Source organism: Silurus meridionalis, chromosome 28 (genome assembly GCF_014805685.1).
Source record: "Silurus meridionalis isolate SWU-2019-XX chromosome 28, ASM1480568v1, whole genome shotgun sequence".
NCBI lineage: Eukaryota > Metazoa > Chordata > Actinopteri > Siluriformes > Siluridae > Silurus > Silurus meridionalis.
In genome coordinates this window covers 16,001,212-16,022,064 of record NC_060911.1, presented here as the reverse complement: position 1 = coordinate 16,022,064, position 20,853 = coordinate 16,001,212, and the positions used below count along the sequence as shown (strand labels likewise).

The 20,853-nt window shown below is 40.1% G+C and overlaps 1 protein-coding gene across 1 annotated transcript in view; it reads left to right on the top strand.

The window, feature by feature from the left end:
* LOC124381294 (catenin alpha-2) overlaps positions 1 to 20,853 on the top strand; it is a 267,639-nt gene that overhangs the window by 156,753 nt on the left and 90,033 nt on the right. The gene's annotated exons all lie outside the window — the stretch shown is intronic.

Below are 20,853 nucleotides of genomic sequence, written 5' to 3'. Positions count from 1 at the left end.
TGTGTTACCTACAATGATCATTAGTTCACTGGAAAAGAAAAGAAGTGGCTGCAAGCACAGCAGCTATGTTAATAGGGAAAACATCTGTTGTGTCAGCATAGTTTCGAGCACTCCAGGAGGCTCCATCTCAGAGTGTCCTTCCCCCTTTGGAAACCACAACATTTACATTTACATTACGTCTTGCCTTGTTGACCATGCCCTGGTGTTTACACAGAATGTAGAGATCATCTCTCACCACTACAATAAATAAAAATCCCCTCTCTGGAATTCAAGCCTGGATGCTTCTCAGATCTCCACCATCTGAAATCATTTTCATTTTTAAGGACAATCATCCGGTGTATGAAGAGACCATGGGTGTGCTTTGGCTGCCTCATGTTCTACGCCTGCCATATTGTTAGCGTCAACCCACTTCCCTGCTTAGCATGCTGTGAAATATCAGTTAATCAGACAGTCAGGGGCAAAGGAGGGATTGTGAGGGGGTGCTTGGCAGCTAACAGTCTGTCATGCTAACTGCTTCCCAGCACCACTAACAGTGAAAATTGTTTTAATCTACTTAGTTTTTTTTTTGATGGATCTTGATTCTGATTGGACGGATGTTTTTAGGGACTTTCTGCATGAATAAGTTCAACAAAAAAATTTATGTAATTGTTGATACTGTGAAGTTTTCTTTACGTTTACATTTGCAGCTTTTGGGAGACGCCCTTATCGAACTTCCAAGTACTCGTCTGTCATTTGTTCTGGAACTCATTTCAAGTGCTGAAACTGATGAGTACCGAAAAAGTAGGTGGTAACAATTGAAACCACTTTAGGACCCATGATTTAGGCTTAAAATGACCAGAATGTGTTATAGCATTGTTCCCAAAATGACATGAGACTCGCACACGAGTTTCATCAGAGGAACTTTGGTGGTGATGGGATTTGAACAGAAGTTCAACATCTTCTGAAGAACAGGAACTAACTTGTTGCTATAGATGTTCCACAAAATTAAAGGTATAGAAACAATACGACAAACAAGTATGATGTGTTATTCTTTAAAAAAGATCAATCATATTTACATTTCCACCTTTATCCAGAGCTATTTACACTTATCATATTTATGCAACCTCAAGGGCACAACTTGGTGGAGCTGGGGTTTGAACTCACAATGTTTTAAACAAAAGTACGTTTTAACTCCTGAGATCCAGACACCGGACTTTTCAGTTATTTATGTCTCTTGACACAAAGCTGGAGGCACACAATTGTATAATTGTGATTTTTTTTTTTCCTTTTGCTTCAACTAGGAGACACAAAAGTGTTGCACCATGACCCAAAGTGCACAAAGCCAGCTCCATGAAGATCTCCTGCTACAGAGCTTTAAACCTATTGAACACCTCGGGGATGAATTGCCTACACCCCAGGCTTCCTCACGTCCTCACATACATCAATACCTGAACCCGTGGCTAAATAAATCTCACACCAATCTTTTTAAAATCTAGTGGAACATCTTCCTAGAAGAGTGGCGTTTATTATAACAGTAAATGGGGACTAAATGTGGAATGAGACGTTTAAGAAGAACGTTTGTAATCATTGGCAATACAATACAAATCAGTGTATGTAATCATTGGAACAATGCCATGGTGTTCTCCTGTTTACTTCTTAACCAACCAATGTGGCACACATTTGGTTAAACTTATTTATGTTTTACTTGTTTGTTTATTTATTTGTTTGTATGGCTTCTGGCAGATGAATCCGTTATTGCGTATTAAACACATTCATCTCATTTGTTTTGAGAGTGTGATTTCAGACGATCATTCCAGCTCAAAAGTATTTTCCCTGACAAGTTGCCATCGGATGCAGCAGTAAAATGATGGAAGCAATTATTTCCAAACCTGCATTAGTGCTGTTTTATAACATTGGCATGGACTCTGGAAGTCAACCAAGTGACGTGATGAATTTCTTTGAAGGGGGAAAAAGTCAATATCCTGTGACCTGTGATTGGCTAATGTGTGTAATGTGTTTTGTGAGCTTGCTGGTGAGCACTGGTTCTTTCTTTATATAAATATACATTATATATAGTGGATGATCAGGGATGGGTCCCTCAGTAAAGAGATGTGGTATTGGAAGTGGTAGCTTGGTAAGGTACTGAACTTGTAATCAGAAGGTTGTGAGTTCAGATCTCAGCACTTCTAAGCTGACATTGTTGGTCCCTTAAGCAAAGCTCTTAACCCTAATTGATCAAGATAAGGGTGCTTGCCCAGTCCCATTAAATGTAAATGTTTCCAAACCGATTGGTTTCCTCCGGAGAAGTGTATTCACTCGGTCACGTGATTATAAACGATTCGTTCCATTTGGGAATGTAAAACTTAATCACCCCACTAACTATTGATTCTTTGACATTTACAATGCATTTTAATAAGCACGCATTGTTATACTATGGATTTGCAAGTGATGTTTTTTTACTGTTGGATGAAAAAACGCTAAGAGTATGCTGTCTATCCAGTAAACTACTCGACATAAACCATTAAATAGATGTTGCTATAGTTTTTGTTAATGCTAGTTTGCTAAAAACCATGCTAGCTCCAGATTGTTTTGTTCATTGTTTTGAATCAGACCAGTTCAGCTTGCTCAAACTATGAACTAATACTCCGGTTGGTTTGGTTCTCTTGACTGGTCTATTTTAGTTGGGTATTCATTGCATTATGGTCCACAAAGTCTCACCTACATCAGTACCTGAATTTTCTTACCCCTTGTACAGTATACTTCAAAATCTAGTGAAACATCTTCCCAGAACATTATTATAAGACACACAGTGTGGAATGGGATGTTCAAAAACAACATCCTCAGGTGTCTATAAATGTATGTCCATATTGCATCATTAAAACTAACTAGAAAAAAAATCAATTAGAAACAAGTAATATTATTTAAACTATAATAACCTTGTACCATTATGATCATCAGCTTTACTGGTTAGCCATGCTGGTTTCATCAGGTTACACTGGTTAGCTCTTGTTTCTTAAGGGTTCCTCAGATGGAAATTGGTTCTGCATGAAATCTACATAGGATTTTTTTGTGTCTTGGGGTTTCTGCTACTGGGTTCAGTGCTGGTTTAGCTGGTCAAGCAGTAGATGATAATTGATTATTGACTAAAAGATATGTGTGCTGGTTGCAATTAGAACCCACTGGACATGTTGCTGACTAGATATAGCATTTTTTTTCCACCAGGCTGCCTTCATTGCCCTAATCTATAGCCGCAGATACATTTGGTTTCACACCTTAAATACTCAGCAGAGTTTTGACAGAGAATGGATGAATTGAGCAGCAGGAATCAGTGAAGCTAAAAAAAAAAAAAAGAAAAGCGACCCAGAGTACTGACCATCTATATGCGATCCATCTCTCTTGTGCCTCTCCCCATCTCTCTTTAGCCATAATTAATGGGTGCACCATCAGCTAATGACTTGGTACCCTGTAATGACTTGACACAGCGTACAGGAGATGGGAGTATCCAGGCCATTAGTTTTACAGACTTTTAAGAGCTTTGGCAGTGGTGAATTTCAACCAGACGTGTTACTATGCATTGACCAAGGTCGCTGGTCAGGGTAAATAATAAAGATGACCTTGACTTTATTTTTTAATCAGATTCTCAGGGCTGTGGTCACCAAGAGGGTTTGATTTCAATTGCTTGCTAACTAGGGAAATTATATATATATATATATATATATATATATATATATATATATATATATATATATACACACACACACACACACACACATACACACACACATCATGTGTGTGTGTGTGTGTGTGTGTGTGTGTTTTTGTTTAGGCTAAATTGATGAAAAAATTAAATTAACAAATTAAACAAACTGGATTATATCATTTGTGATGTGCTTTCAATAATCCTAATGTATTGTCAGATGAGTGTGACTCAAAACTCCAAAGTTCATGCGTATCTGCACATTGCAGATTGATATGCTAACTAATTCTAGCTATATTGGCCACCTCTGACATTTTAAGTCATTAAAATGGCCCATTATAAACATAACCTTCTTCATTTGACTATAGGCACATGATTGGCCAGACCAATAAACATGAACTAGACAACGCAGGAGGCCATGAAATTATTCCAATTATTAATTAAGGATGTAGTCTGTTTACTCTGGAATATACTTAATCAATACCTTATTATGCTCTCCATAATGCTTTCTGCAACATTAGGTTTTTAACCGCATTAGCCTGCTCGATGTGGTTGCTGTGGCTCTGCTGATTAGCTAACATCTCATTCACGGCATATTGCGCAGTTAGCAAAACACAGCGTAGCCATGCGTACTGTCGTTTTTGTCCTGACACCCTAATAGACGCCTCATTTAACCGAGCTCGATGAGATCTAAAATGGCCATGATTTTCCCAAAAAAAGGACAGGGAAGCATTAAGCAAAGATCCCCCTCATATTGATTTTAAATATAAGCGAAATAAGAACAGACCAAGAACCGAGCCATGTAGTAAAACAAAATGGGCAGATATGCAGGTTATGCAGATAGGGCAGAATGGTTTAAGCGTTGAGTTTCTTTCCTTAAATCCATGTTGTGTTTTGAGGTCTTTTGGGAACCAGTCACTTTTGCTAGGTGGGAAATGTACAAAAGCACTTTTCTTCACCTGTAAAGTTCACTTACAATTACATTTAAAGAGAGACTCACATTTGTCTCATTTTTACAATGTAGCAGTTGAGGGTTAGTGTCCTTGCTCAAGAGCCCAGCAGGGGCAGTTTAGGTGGTGCTACCACTGAACTACCACTTCCCACTTCCCACTTCCCACATTACCAGGACATGGAAGATTCAAAACAACTAAATTCAATTGTCTCATTTGTCTTGTTCAAGAGGGGTCAGTTTGGTGGTGCTCCCACAGAGCTGCTTCCATTGCTGTCAACTAGCAACAGGTATATAATGAAAACCTTCTAAAACTACAGATCTCACTGTTCTCCTAGCTCATCACAGCCATCATGGTGAGTAGAAGTAAAGCTGCATTAATGCGTGAAGTCCACTCTTCCCTTCGAGGCAATTGTTTCTGGATCATTGAAAGTGTTCAATTATCTTTAGTCATAATGCAAAACATCTTTATGCTGGTTAAATTCACCGTGTCTTACTTCTTACTTCTCGAACAGTTGAACTAAAAACCCCACAATGCCACCTTATTCAGTTTTTCCCCCACTAGGAGGATGTTGACATACGGAATCAGTGTTCTCAGAGAACCCATTCTACTGAATTGTTCTTTAGCAAGAGTGAAGTTGCGCTGGGTTTATGATTTTGATCTCATTCTTACAAGCAAAATACCAGTGTGAAACCAGTCACTTTAATTAGAATCAGCAACTGATACTAAAGGGACTTTTCAAAGAACTTGCACAGAGAACATGTGACACCATAGCTTCCTGCTAAGGTAATAACAACTGCAAGTGTGTGTGTGTGTGTGTGTGTGTGTGTGTGTGTGTTATGTACAGTATATGTATATTTAAAATGTATATTTTGTGGGCACCTGGCATCATGTGCTTCCTAAAAATCCAATTCAACATTTAGTTTGTTTTAGTGTTTATTATAACCTTCATTCTTCTGAAGATGTTCCAGTAGATTTTGTGGAGATTTGTATGAGATTCATTCAGCCACAAGGGTGTTTCAGTAGTAGGTCAGTTACTAGTGTAGGAGAGAAGGTGAGGAGACCTGGGGTGCAGTCGGCATTTACATTCTTCCTAAAGGTGTTCAGAGTTGAAGTTGGACCTTTATAGTGAGACCATCTATAGCATCTCTCACTTCAAACCATAGAAAGAAGATCTTCATGGTGCTGGAACAAGTCCAGGTCTACTAGTACAACTCAAAATCAAAAACTTGAAAGAGTTTTGGAGATGCTCTGACCCAGTCGTCTAGACAACCAAACTTGCTCAAATTTTATATGCTCGCTCATTTTTCTGCTTTAAACACATTTTAACTTTGAGTACTAAATGTTCACTTGCTGTTAAATATATCCAACCACTGACAGGTGCCTCGATGAAGAGATAATCAGTGTTCTCCTCTTTTCAGGTCATAACATTATGCCTGTTGGGTGTGCATGTCTCCAAAAAGCATTCCAATGCAAATCCGTCTAAATCAGCTGCTAGGAGTCTGATCTGAAAGTCTTCTGTCTATTCGGAATCCAAAGTTATTCGGCAGTGTTGGCCTATATCAGATTACAGCGAGGACTTCATGGATTTTCCAAGGGTTATCACCATTTTCTTTTCTTTACAGCATATCCTGGAATTGTGTTCGGCTATGAGATTTTTATTTATTTATTTATTTTTAGAACTTGAACAATTCTTTTCTATGAGCAATGAGGAATTGATTCTGAGTACTGCTTGACAGAGAGATGAAATATAAAACAAAAAAGTTTGATAAAGCCTTAGGAACAAAGTGTACGTATCTGTACACTCACAAAAAATGGAGAAGGCATCAGTAATATATCAGAGAAAAGAATCCTTTATCCAGCGTAAATGCTTATATCGAATGCGACGCTACGCGTTTTATCATCTCACGCAAGGCAGCACAATAAAGTGGGTGAAAATGCATTTGTCGGCTCGTGACGCAGGGTCTCGCAGGGTCTCACGGGACGACATGTTTTAGTCATTAACATCATTATGCTTTCGCTCGTCATTACCGTTAGATCCTGCGGGCGATGTCATTGTCGCTTATTATCCTGATCATTATGGGCCACGGGATGGCACCCATGACTGCGCCTCGTCATGTATGCAGGTTGACGCGGCAACATGCCTGTTGATAATTAGCGCTCTTGCTGATTACAGATCTATTATTCATATGGAGTGTTGAACAATGAAAGGTCTGAACGGAGATTTGTCAGTAGGGGCTAATGGTTAATTGGCCAAGCCAACACAAATGCAGGGCGTCGATGACAACTCCGACGAGCTTTCTGCCGCAAGAATGGAGGACGCAGGGGGGAGGCTTGCTGGGTTGGAATTGTTCTAGCACAGGGCACTGGGTTTCTCTGAGGTGCTGATTATATTTACAGAAGAAGCCAAGCAGAGAAAAGTTTTTATTTTTTATTTTTATAATTGTACAATATATCGAGTCCAAAGTAGTGAGTTTGGATCCCAAAATGGCCAAACTGGGCTATTAACTCTTGAAAGCTCAGCTCCATCTCTTTTGTAGGTCATTTTCAATCAAATCCAAGTTTGGTGTTGTGATTATTAATGCATTCTGAATACATATATAAGCCAGAAGCCTCACTTCATCTGATCTGAGGTCAATTTCTGTGTAGTGTTGAACTACCCTTAACCCCACCAGCATGTAACACTTAATACATCTGCAGCATTTAGCAGACGCCCTTGTCCATAATGTCTGTGAGAACTTTTGCAAGTAGTCTATATGTGGCACTGTGAGTTTTCTGGTCTACATCCCAAAAACATACCGTGATGAGTAATAGCATTAGCGGATTAGCACCAGGTGCAAATGCGATTGGGGTCATCCAGTTTTATTCCCAATGTTCCCAGTGGTCTAGTGGTTAAGATGCAGCGCTCTCACCACTGCGACCCGGGTTCGATCCCCGGTCAGGGAACCACCCCCAGCCACTCTCAGTGCCGGTCCCAAGCCCGGATAAATTGGGGAGGGTTGCGTTAGGAAGGGCATCCAGCGTAAAACATGTGCCAAATCAAATGTGCGGAGGATCCGCTGTGGCGACCCCTAGCGGGAGAAGCCGAAAGAAAGTTTGTTCCCAGTATAGAGTCTAAATCTACTTAAATTCAAGTCAATTATTATTATAGCACTTTTACTGGATTGTGGCAATTAATTCTAGTGTCATAAAAAACTCCCCAGAAGTTTATCACTAATGAACAAACCTATGGCGACAGTGACAAGAAAAGAATTCCTGAAATGGTGAGAAACCTTGAAAGGAACCAGACTTCAAAGGGAACCCGTCCTCATCTGGGTGAGACCCCCACTTATTATACAAGGGGGCATCAAGACTAGCTTTGTAGGATGCCAGCGGATGGCAGCAAAGACTGTACACACAGTCACAGGGAGCACCAACCTTCATAAGTCCACTGACTCAGTGCCAAAGGATATTGTCCTCTTGACTTTGACCACGTGTGCACCCTGTCACACCAGAGTTTGACAACATGATCTCACTTCAGCACCCACCCTACACGCTGTATATGGCTCCTGTAGACTTCGCCGTCTTCCTGAAGATGGAGATCCAGTTTGCCTTTTAACATCATTGCGAAGATCCAGCACAAATTGCAGAAGTTGTTTAGAAAAAAAGACTTTCCAGGACATGTTCCAGAAGTGGCAGGAACGTTAGGGGCGCTGTATTGCTGTGCAAGGGGACTAATTTAAAGGTGACGGTGTGTAAAGAGAGAAAACAAAGTACTGAGCTAGTCTTGAAATCTTTTGATACCACCTCGTAGATCCATCATTGTTGGTATTATCATTGATCACCTGGACAAAAACTGTTCATAGGAATTGCAGCCATGAAACAAAGTGTTTATACTGTACCAAAACTCTTCAACCCTGATTGAGATAAAACGCTCATTATAGGTGAATGAATGGTTTAAAAAACTGATCAATAAAACGATACAGAATTTGGGCCAAGTGTGTATAGTCAATCAACATCTTGGAAATAAAAAGACAGAAAATGCTACTTTTGCAGTGTACAGAATTTTGACGTGGATTGGCATCTTCCTGAGATGCAGCCAAATGTACTTTTTATATTTTATATGAAAATCACTAGTAAATCTCTTAAAAAAAAGTCACAAATGCTTAGCCAGCAATATGTTATTAAACCCGGTGAATCTTGGAGCAGATGAAGTAGCATAAACCCATCAATGCAGGAATAGTGTGAAAGTGTGATACTCAGAGCCTCACTAAGCTTTTTTTTTTCTTCTAGGTATTAAATTCAAAAAAAGAAAGTAAAGGGAAAAAAAAATCAATAAAGCTTCATCTCAGTAGGTCAACCATTTGGTGACCCGTGAAAGTTGTGCGTTCCTGAGAGTGTGCTCATGCGAGTGTAAATATCATACGACGTTGTGTACATGTGTACTGTACACACAGGTTGGTCATGCTTCAGAGAACCGGCTGGTTTTATTGAGATTAGCCTGAGCCAGATCTTTGTTAGATGGGTCAATGGGTTTCATTTATTATGCATTATTTGATGTATGAATAGATGGACACGGGAATGAGGTCAAAGGCAAGGTTAACATTTACATTTTCAATTGGATAAAGAAAAAAATTATCTGATTGTCTGCTTTGAAGTCGATATCATACAGTATCTGTATGCTTATGAAATTGCCAAGCTTGCTGGATTTGAGTTATCTCCTCTACTGTTATGTTCTACATTTAGTAAAACTTCAGAATCACAATTGCTGTAGGTTTTCCAATCTAGAAACTCTGGGCTGGATTGCGTTTAGTGTAAATGGTGTATTAAAGCAATGGCTGGGTTCTGAAACGAGGAGGTGGCGTTCGAAGGTCATGAGATCTAATCCCAGCACCACCAAGCTGCCACTGCTGAGTCCATGAGCCGTTTATTAAAGTCCTAAGAGGCAATGCATTATAATATATATATTTTATTGTTTTTTCTTGTGATCTTGACATAGAAAAATTAGTTTTTTTGATCACGAATTCTCTTTCTCTTAAACTTGAGATAAGAAACATTGTTTCCTTGTGATCAGAAGGTATTGTACGTCAGTGGTATTTTGATGATAGTGACTCCAAAGTGAGAAATCATGGCTAGTGAGGCTACTGTATCTTGAAATCTATTATATGTTCCACCTGGTTCTGAATGTGAAGGCCGTGGCATAAAATTTACATAATTTGGTATCTATATGGATTATGATTGACTGAGCTCTGGAGGCTGTAAATGGAGGCGGGGTCAGGCTGAAAAAAAGACCTTGGCCATTATAATGGAAATATGAAGGTGATCAGTCAGGAGGAACTTTGATTGATTTGCAGTGACAGTGCTCTCCAAAGGGAAGGGGCAAGTAGAGCCAAATGAAGCTAGCAAGCAGAAATAAATACCCCCCTTCAAGCACAAGAGTCACACTTTTTCACAGCTTTCTTTTTCTTTAATGTGTCACCTATATGTGTGATTGCACGTTTTCTTCTTCTTTTTTCCCCTTCACACACAGATGCATATACAATCTGGCAGTTTCAACGTGCCTTCAGTCACTCTTTCAGACCATGCTTCCAGTGAAGCATATTTACTGCACGTTTTCAAACCCTTATACAACATACTAACCCGTTTTGTGAGGCTTCACTTAGCGTCTGGACTGGTGACATGGCCCATCTTTTCTTTTGTGCACCGTGTTGCCTGTGGTCTGAGACTGAAGAGTGAGTACAGGGGATTCGTGGTCTGCCTGTGCTGCTGTTGGAAGGACTTCTGAAAACCCGATTAGACGCAAATCCACAGCTTCTATTTGTTTAGTTTGTTTGAGTGCAGAGAATTTATCAGGCCTTTTTTATTACTTGTTTGGCCGCCACTCCTGCTGAATTTGTATATACGCTGCAAACGGGTGTCATGAAATGATATTTAAAAGGGGTTAAAAGCAATGCAGAAACACACTGTTTAGTGCTCCCGGTTAAAGCAAGAACAGGTGTTCACTTTGGCATTCTCCTGCCAATCTATTTTGCACCACTCCCACACCAGGTTCACGCCAAGAACCTGGCCATCTCAGCTGTGCGCCAGCCGGGTTTGGGCCAGCGTTGGACGGCTTCTAACGAGTATCGAACCACTCAAACGCTGCCAAGCCAATCTTTGACGTGGCCTATGCAGATGACACATTACACCTCGTCCTATGTCTTTTTTTTCTTGTGTGTGTGTGTGTGTGTGTGTGTGTGTGTGAGGGCATTTGATGTGTTTATCACAATCTTAAGGCAGCGTTGCGCGACCGTGGGTGTGTTTTGTATCTGAGAAATGACAAGCGCACAGTCCAATTGCTTTTGAATGATCAAGAGACTGCTGGCGAGATTGCAAAATGTCTTTGAGCTACCGGATCTCCAAACAAGAGCCAGGCAACACTGATGCAATCTAACAATCAGTAACCGGGAGTGTTTGTTTTGTTCCCAGATCTAATGTGTTTTCTGTTGTTTGAAGATGCGGTGGGTGATTTGCATAGAATCCGATTGCGGCCCGTTTTATTGAGTTTTACTTTGCGAAGACGCGAACGTTATTGCGAAATTAATATAATCCTAGCAGATTGGGTGGTGCAGTGGGAAGCATTGCTGCTTTAAAAGCTCTAGGATGTGGGTTTATTCCCACGCCTGGGTTTGTGTGGAGTTTTACATATTCTCCTGGTTTTCTCTGAGCTCCGAGGTTTCATCCCACCGCCACATAAACATGCCAGTGTGTTGAGTGTTGGCTCCAGGTTAGGATGTGTGTGTGTGTGTGTGTGTGTGTGTGTGTGTGTGTGCATGGTGCTCTGCATCCTAGCCAGGGTGTATTACCATCATGCATCCAGTGTTCCTAGGATAAGCTCTGGGTTCAACCAATGATGACTTGGTGGCTTAGTTTACATTAAAATTTACAGTCCCCACCCACGAGCTGTAATCATGGCTAATGTTGCATCAGTTATTTATTCATATTAATACCTCCATTTTTATTTACGGTTTGGTTCAATTTCGGGAACAAATGCAAACAAAATTGCTTGTAATTTTTTTTTTTTTTTGTATTGCAGTTTATTATTATTATTAACATTGTGAACATGAACAGTTTACATTTTGTTTTTTTGTTTTTATAAAATTCCTGTTCGCTTTCAATAAAAAAGTAAAATGTAACAATGTAATAATTGTGTTACATTTAATATTCTTAAGATATGATCTACTCAACTGTTTATTTCAGCAGACTTTAACAAACGTCTTCATTCCTTCTGTCCTTCATTCATTCACTCCCTCAAAATGTGGAATTGTCAGGATTTTCTCCTTTTAAGAGAAATTCTTGAAGCTGGACATAAAACACAAAAGAAAATCGTATTTTCAGTATGAAGATTAAACAAACCTGCGGTCCGACACTTAAAGCGTTCCTGAGGGAACTCGGAGTGTACCTGTGTTCTGCATGTAAAAAGGTTAGCAGTCGGTCCACACGTGGCCTGCAGGTAAACACGTGTGCCGTTACACAGCTAATATACTGTATATTGGGTCTTTTGTCAGATCTCTCCGGTGTGAAAACTCTATTGTGTGAAATTTCTTTCCTTTTTTTCATTCTTTCCCAGGAGGCTTTCTGCGGATCCGGATGACATTTGTTATACAGCAGAAACAACTTGTTATAGGCAAATAATAATTACATCATTAAGTTTTGTTAGTCTGTTATCTTAGACAATAGCTCTATCAATAATCCTCGTTTCAATTCGACGGAGAAAAGCAAAGGTTCACGCATTCGTTAGGTAAACATCATCAAGTCTAACCAGGACACGGTAAACACTCCGAAATCTGAAATCCTAAATCAGCGTAATATTTCTGACTTCACCGAGTGAGAGAACGAGGGAGAGAGAAAGAGGCTAATATCTTTGTTTCCACTTCTAGTCACTGACAGTGGAAGCGTTTCTGTGTTGTTATGTCTCTGTTGTCTTTATAAATAAATTCTCTTCTATTGCAAATCAAAGGCAGGGATGACTTTTCTTTTTCATGGCAACCACAAGTGTGTTTCTTTTTGTGGGAGAAAAATCCCAGATTGGTGTGTCTTACTGTAGCAGTAGCATCCGATTGACTTCAGCAGCTCTGCGGCTTGGATTGAAGTAAACTGCTGTCTCGGGTGGGGCTGAGGTTGATGGCCGTAGGTTGTTCTGCAGGCAGATTCAGGATGAATGAGTAAACGGGAGCTGAATAAGGTGTTTTTCTTTCTCTCTGACCAAACCACTTATTCTACATCTGCGATCATGCTTTGATTTATTACAATCATCCGACAAGTGTTATTACATCATGTTACTTGCTAGACGCTAACGATCCCTGCTATCAGTTAGCTTTCTCCGCAGCAGGTATGATCATTTGATGGTCCTGGAAGGTGTGGACAAATGAGAACCTTGTTAGCTAGAAAACCAGAGAAGTGAGAGAGACTCTCCAGTGTCTTATGGAACAAAGACAAGGAATAAAAAAGGCACATTGTGTAAATGTAAGAGCTCTGCATGCTTGCACACCAAATCAGTGGGGATTAACTGATGTGTTCACCCCTGGAGGTGAAGCTGATGTACAAATCCAGAAACCTTCTTCCAAAAAGCTTCTAATAAGTATAGAATTTTTGCCAGGAATAACTTTTGACATGCAAATGACATTAAGGAGCAGCTCTAGTAATCTTGTGGGCCATTTTGAGAATGTTTAAGTAGATTTACATTAGATGGACAAAAATTTCAAAAAGCTTGACCATAAGATCTTTTCTTGAGCATTTAGTCCCCATTTGCTCTTATCATACCCTCGACTCTTCTGGAAAGATGCTCCACCAGATTTTGTGGAGATTCATTCAACCACAAGGGTGTTAGGAAAGTCAGGTACAGATGGAGGTGAGAGGGTGAGGAGGCCTTGGATGTTGAGCTTTACAGCAAAAGATCTTCCACATCTTCCAACCTATGTGTAGCAGATCTTCATGGAGCTTGATTCGTGCACTTCTGGAACAGATTTGTGTCTCCTGGTTCATGTGAAAAAAATGATGTTTTATATAATTGTGTACTTTAATGAACCGAGTACGACATCTAGAAGAATTTATCTTGATTTTACAAAACGTTAGATGGTTTGTGTTGGTTCCTAAAAACGATGCTCTTTGGAGGACTTTCATTGAGGTTTAAAAAAAAAGGAAAGTGGAACTCTTGATGATGGGAAAACACTTATACAGTAGATTAAGCGTTTTACAAACGCTTTCAAAATAAACTTTTGCCACTGCATCCTATACAGATGTGTGCTTTAATGAACCAATTACAGCATCCAGAAGCATTTAACATGATTTTACTAAACGTTTGATGATCCGCATGGGTTCCTGATGGTTCATAAAAGCTTGATAATGGTTCTTTGGAGGACTTGTGGACAGCAGTGGATGAAGTACACAAACCATGTAGTTGAGTAAAAGTAGAGCTACAGCAGGTAAAATGTGACTCGAGTCTGGAGTTTCTTCACCTTCTCTCTAAATGTTCTGCTTGATGTTGAACTGATGCTGAACTGTATGTTGGTGATCAGTAGATGCACTAAGCGCTGATCAGAACCACATAAATAAAAAGAAACGACTATTTTGACTAAATGTAGTCGAATACAATGTAAAATATTTGACTTAAAGTAAAAACTCTCCCTAAATGGAAACACTTCAGTGAAGTGCAGAAACGTGAAAAAACTGGAATGAACTGGAATGATCCACCTCTGCTGGTGGATCATTCAGACGTGTAGGTTTGTGAACTAAATTGTGGAACTCTTCCTGATAGGAAACCTGTACTTCCACATCATCTACATCCTCATGGAGTGGTACGCTGTCAGCAGCTGATCCTGATAAAGAGGCGACTGGATGTGTATTTAAATTTCTAGTTCAATATTTAGCTTAATTTTTGTACATCTGTTGCTCTGTGGCTAAAATGTTCTGCATAAACCAACACTTTGAAACGACTCTTCAACCCCCTGAATGTGATTTGCCAGCATTCTTTGTACAATAAAAATGAGGTTTTGAAAGAAAAAAAAGCGCTGCAATGTTCTGGGAAGCGCACAATGAAGCGCACGTGGCCTGTAACGTCGGGAGCCTAAAAAAGCACCAGTACGTTTGTTGTTTCGAGGGAAATGAAGCGTGCAGCTCTGCTCATCTTTCACTGGGAAATATCACTCGGGCTATAAAACTCCCAGATGAGTCTGTTTCGGAAGAGAGACGCATGGGAGAGGAGTGGCATGTTTTATTCATTAATATTAACGAAAAAAGCTGGAGAGTGTTTTCTTTTTTTGATGCAAGTCACAGCGGAAGTCGTTATTGCTGTTTGAATCGGTTTTAAACTTTTTTGTGTGTATGGGGGCGTATTTATTCTTCTTTTTTTATTTATTCGGCGCTTCATATTTATATTGCGTCTATCTTTTATTCCAGGGATTGTTTTGCATGTCTGATTCGTAGTTTAACTCAGAGGGTCTGTATGAAGACTGTGGGAGAGATGCTACTGGACATTCTGGAGAAAATGTCTAAAGATACGACTATTATTATACAATTCAAGAGACATTATTAGAATTGACATACGTTACATATTCTGTAAAAAAAAAAAAAAAAATATTCCATGGTGTACAGCAGGGGTCTTCAACGTTTTTCAGGTCCCCTTAGGGGGCGATAGAGGCATGGGGCAGAAACCCCTGATACAAAATGTGTCAAATGTAGCCACTGATATAAATAGAAACAATCATATTGCGTTAGTTACGTTGTGTTTAATAGAGCTTTAATGTAATAATTATAATATTTTTAAAATTAATTAAAATGTAAAAATTTTATCTAAGATGTTTTCACCCATGTTTATTTTCTTAACAAAAGAATTGTGATTCAACATTAATTAGCGGACCGCCTGCAGTACCGCTACAGACCCATAGGGGTCGTGGACCGACCCATGGTTTAGTTAGAGACCCCCGGTTTAAAGGTCTTGCCACTAAAATGTCGCACTGAATATAAATGTCCCAATATTTGTTCTTTTTTAAAGATATTTTGGCTCCAACTTGATTAAACGAATCTACAAAACTGCTGTGATATTACGCCTACATACTTTCCCACAAGGTTTTCATTCTCTGTCGTGGTTCTGCTTTTTATTTTGTAACCATACCAAAGAATGCGGAACGCTTTGTTGCGTATTCACAATAGATCAATCCTCCGATGGACTCAGTGTACTATCTCTCGTAGCAGGAAGCTAAATGCGCATCTCGCGAACCCTCGCAAGCATACAAAATGCTTCATAGGCATGCGAAATCTCTTCCTATTTCTGTCTTCCTGCTGAATCCCATTTTCATTACGTCCGCAAAGCCGCCACTGAATATTCTCTTCACACACACACACACACACACACACACACACACACACACACACACACACAGGGTAGCACTCTAAATCGCTACACCGATGCTTGCTAATTCATCCGAGGAGATCGATCCAAATCTGAAACTCTGGTCAAAGTTGAGTGATTGTTCTGCTCCGTCATTCAGCTGTCACGTGACCTTAGAGTGTATGTGTGTGTGTGTGTGTGTGTGTGTGTGTGTTTGCATGTCTCAGTGTGTGACCATTGTGTCTGAAGTGCTCCTCTCGACTCTGTCCCAACGCTCCGGTTCATCTTAACACCCTGCTCCTGACACTAACTCTCCTGCTGTTACTCCGTCTTCAGAACACGAGCAGAAAGCACATTTTCAGGCGAAGTCCAGTACTGTAAGTTCCTCCAATCACAGGAAAGTCTAGCAGGTGAACGCCTGGGTTTTGAGATTTACAGTATATTTCCAACCTGCAGTGAAGACGTTTCTCAGATCTTCAGAATTTTAATGATGTTATTATGTCATTGATGAGAGATTTGTCCACAAGTAGTTTTGAGGATTTGAGGAGAAATAATGACACCTGATTAGTGTGAGACGAGTCCTTGTGTATGAGGTGTTGTTGATAAAAGGAAAACATTACACCTACAAGAACCATGGCAGGAACTTAAGACAGCAAAGTGAGATGTTATGCATCGGTTTGAGTTTCTGCAGATTAGAATGGGCGTGGTCAGGGCTTAGATCTGAACAAATGGCCGTGGCCAGGGGTTCTTGAGCAGGTTAGGTTCAGTAGGAGCAGGTAGGCATAGTCAGGATCTCTGCAGGAATCTATGGGCATGGTCAGGAGCTTTGCAGGAACATGTGGGCATGGTCAGATGTTCTGGTTCTGGTCAGGGGCTCTGCAGGAAAACAAAGGTGGACAGAAGATCTGTAAGAACAGTCAGGCATGGTCAGGGGTTCCACAGGATCACACTGTCATGATATGGAAGCATGTTGGAATGAGTTGATGAACAAGATAGGACAGAAATTTGGTGAGGTGTAGACAGAGATTCTGCAGATTCTATATCTATGTGCTTATAAAATATTTTCCAGAGGAAATGTTGATTGTCAGATTCATTTCTGTACGAGATAGGAGTGGTCAGAGTATCTTCTGATCATGCTTCTGTGTGTGCAGGGGTTTGGTGAAAGCCACCAGGTCATGAGGGGATTCTCTAATTGGAATGTTCAAAGTATCTTCAGGAGCCGATGGTGTAATTTTGTGCACCGGTGGTCTTGAGGGCACAGTGAGGGGGAGCATGGTGGTGTAGTCCTGTAGGAGGCTGATGTGATCAAAGGTTTAGAGCAGCAACATTCAAAAACACGTATCATTCAGTAAAATCCTGAAGATGATCTGGATGCTTAATGAGGTTAAGGAACGACAGCTAAAATCCACGAACACATTTCAGTATTAACAATCGCATTCTGTTCCTAGAACCATTAAAATGTCTTAAACGTCATGCTAATGTGTGTGTGTGTGTGTGTGTGTGTGTGTGTGTGTGTGTGTGTGTGTGTGTGAGAGAGAGAGAGAGAAAGAGGCAATGTAGCATCAGCCACCCTCCGTCACTTACTTTCCCTCTAGAGCTGTGTGAGAGCTTGTGGGCGAGTGTGTGAGTTAGTGTGTGTGGAAGAAGAGAGAAGTTGGAGACGAGAATCGATTTGGTTACGTAGCGAATGCTAATGCTAATGCTGAACCCTAAAACCCAGAGACTCCTGAGTGTGTGTCAGGCAGCTGCCATTGGTTAAATCGCTCCTGGAACAGGAGTCTGTGCTTTTATACATCCTTCACTTTTGCATCTTTGTACACAGTGGAGCTTGGATGAATTTCTGAAGACCCCACAGCGTTTAGAATTCTCTCTGACCACAAGTCCTGCCATTTCGGTGTCTTCTCGTTATGGCGTAAATGCTTCTCACGTGTTTTTGCATTTCGGTGATAACTTTGTTCCAGTGTTAAACCTCTACAGGTCTATTACAGCTTCAAGTTGATGTGAATTTACACATCAGCATCTGGCCAGCAAATTCCTCCCACGCTGCCACTTTCCATCTCCCCAGAGTCTGGAGGAGGAATAAAAGGAATGAGAATGAAATGCCAGAATCGAGAAACGAGCCAATAAAATCTCATGTGTTGAAAGTATTGCCTTTGTGGCAGTGTATGGGACCCGAGAGATCCCTGGTCAGGGTGATCACAGCTGGACTGAAGTGTGTATGTAAAGATATATATGTGTGTATACATTTACACACACACACATGCCATTTTTAGCCATTTTTCCACTCTTCATGTCTCTTTCACCTGTGTTCTGGGTAGAAGCAGAAATACTCATATTAGATCTTCTGGACCATGGAAGATAATCATTTCACAAGTACTAGTAGTGATAAATCCTCAATTCTGATTGGTTGGAAAGGAGTTGAGTTCTCTTTTTCTCTCTCACTTTCATACTGTATGGCCCTATATCCCCCTATATCTATCTATCTATCTGTCTGTCTGTCTGTCTGTCTGTCTGTCTGTCTGTCTGTCTGTCTATCTATCTATCTATCTATCTGTCTGTCTGTCTGTCTGTCTGTCTGTCTGTCTGTCTGTCTGTCTGTCTATCTATCTATCTATCTATCTATCTATCTATCTATCTATCTATCTATCTATCTATCTATCTATCTATCTATCTATCTATCTATCTATCTATCTATCTATCTATCTATCTAATCTATCTATCTAATCTATCTGCCTGCCTGCCTGCCTGCTTATCAGAGGCAGATGGGTCATTCTGTGTGTGTGTGTGTGTGTGTGTGTGTGTGTGTGTGTGTGTGTGTGTGGTCAGCATCTCATTTATTTTCTTCTTTATTCAAAAAACAAACAAAGAGACAAAATATCAAAACAGAAGGAAAAAACTCACGTCGTTTGAGTTAAAGTTGGAGGACGAGGAACTCCGTGTCGCTCTTCAGACCAACGTCCATGTTCCCTCAGTAAACCCAGTGATTTTGTTGTTAAAAAAGGAAAGTGATGAAGTCCAGGTGCTGTGCAGAATCAGCACTGCAGCCTGTCAGTATACTGTTTACTCCATCGTGACCAGACGTTTTCACTCCAAAGTCATGAAGGATTTTACTGAGATCTTTCTGTTTGCCTCTCTTACTCCATAATGGAGAGTGATGTGAAAACTCTATCACACATCCACTGCCACTGCCACTGCCATAATTACTGCCACTTCCTCTTCCACTGCCATACCTACTGCCACTACTACATATTTATCCTCATTATCTTCATCTTCCACACAAATTTACTGACACTACTACTAATATTTCTACTTACACTGCCACTTCTAATGCCACTTCCACTTATAGTTCTATATACACTTCCACTGCCACATCTATTTTCACTTCTACTTCCACTGTCACTTCTATTACCACTTCACTGCCACATCTATTTTCACTTCTACTTCCACTGTCACTTCTATTACCACTTCTCTCGTTTTCCACTTCTTCTTCCATTTCTACTTTCACTGCCACTTTCACTGTCATTTCTACTTCCACTTTTACTGATACTCCACTGACACATCTAATGCAGTTTTTACCGCCACTGCCACTTTTTTCTTTCACTTGCACTTTAATTTCTACTTCCACTGCCATAATCACTGCCACTTCCTCTTTCATTGCCATATCTACTGCAACGTCGTCTTTTTTTTCTTATTTTCTTTCTCTTCCACTGCCACTTTCACCTCTACACTAATACTGCCATTTTTACTCACAGTGTCACTTCTGATGCAGCTTTTATGTTCATTTCCACTGCCGCTTCTACTGCCACTTGTAATGCAACTTCTACTAGCACTTCCACTGCTTCTTCTCTCATCATTTCTTCTTCTACTGCCACTTATAATGCAACTTTAACTGCCACTTTCCACTGCCACTTCCTCTGTCACTTAGCATTTTACTGCCCTTTTTACTGCCACTTCCATTTCTACTTCCACTGCCATTTTCTTAACCACTTCTACATTTACTGCCACTGTCACTTCCAGTGCAACTTCTGCTGCCACTTTTTTTTACTGCCACTTGTACTTCAATCAATCTATCTATCTATCTATCTATCTATCTATCTATCTATCTATCTATCTATCTATCTATCTATCTGTCTGTCTGTCTGTCTGTCTGTCTGTCTGTCTGTCTCTCTCTCTAATGAATAACAGATTGTTTTCAGAAGGTTCAGAGAGAGATGTATCATGTAGCAAACAGCACACTACACAGAGGCTAATGTGAAACAGAGAACTAGCCGAAATGCTCTGTTTATTTCATTCTGTTTTCTCTTTTTCTTTCTTTTTTTCTCAGTAGTGATGCACTGCCCTGTTCTATTCATCTGTGTTTTCTAAATTGTACTTTTACTTTCACAATAACAGTGTGAGACCATGTGAGATTGTGTCTGTTGAGGTATTAATATCAATACTTCTACTGTCATCATTTCATGCTAGGTGAAGCTCAAGGGCAGTTGCTTAGCAACGTGGTCATCCATTTAGTCACTCGGCCGCTTCGTAGTTTTTTTTTTTTTTTCTTTGCACACAGTTTTGGCATGGAATTCAGCCTGGTGCTTCTGCAGATACATTTCAGCCTCAGTTTTTCTGTTTACTTATTTATTTGTTCGCTGATGGTAATCATTTAGCGGTTAGCATTTTGGTGCAACGAAGCCGAAAGTGTGGAGTTTAATTATTTATTTATTTAAAGCGGTTCACTGTTGATCGAGCTGTGGCTCATCTCACTCGATCTTTCTTCCCTCCCTTTCTCTCTCTATCCATGAAAGTAATGGCACCCTTCTATTTATTAAGTTCAGCTGAGAAGTGAACAGCGATTTCAAGGGATTTCAGTTTTGATTCTTAAAAAAAAACAACAA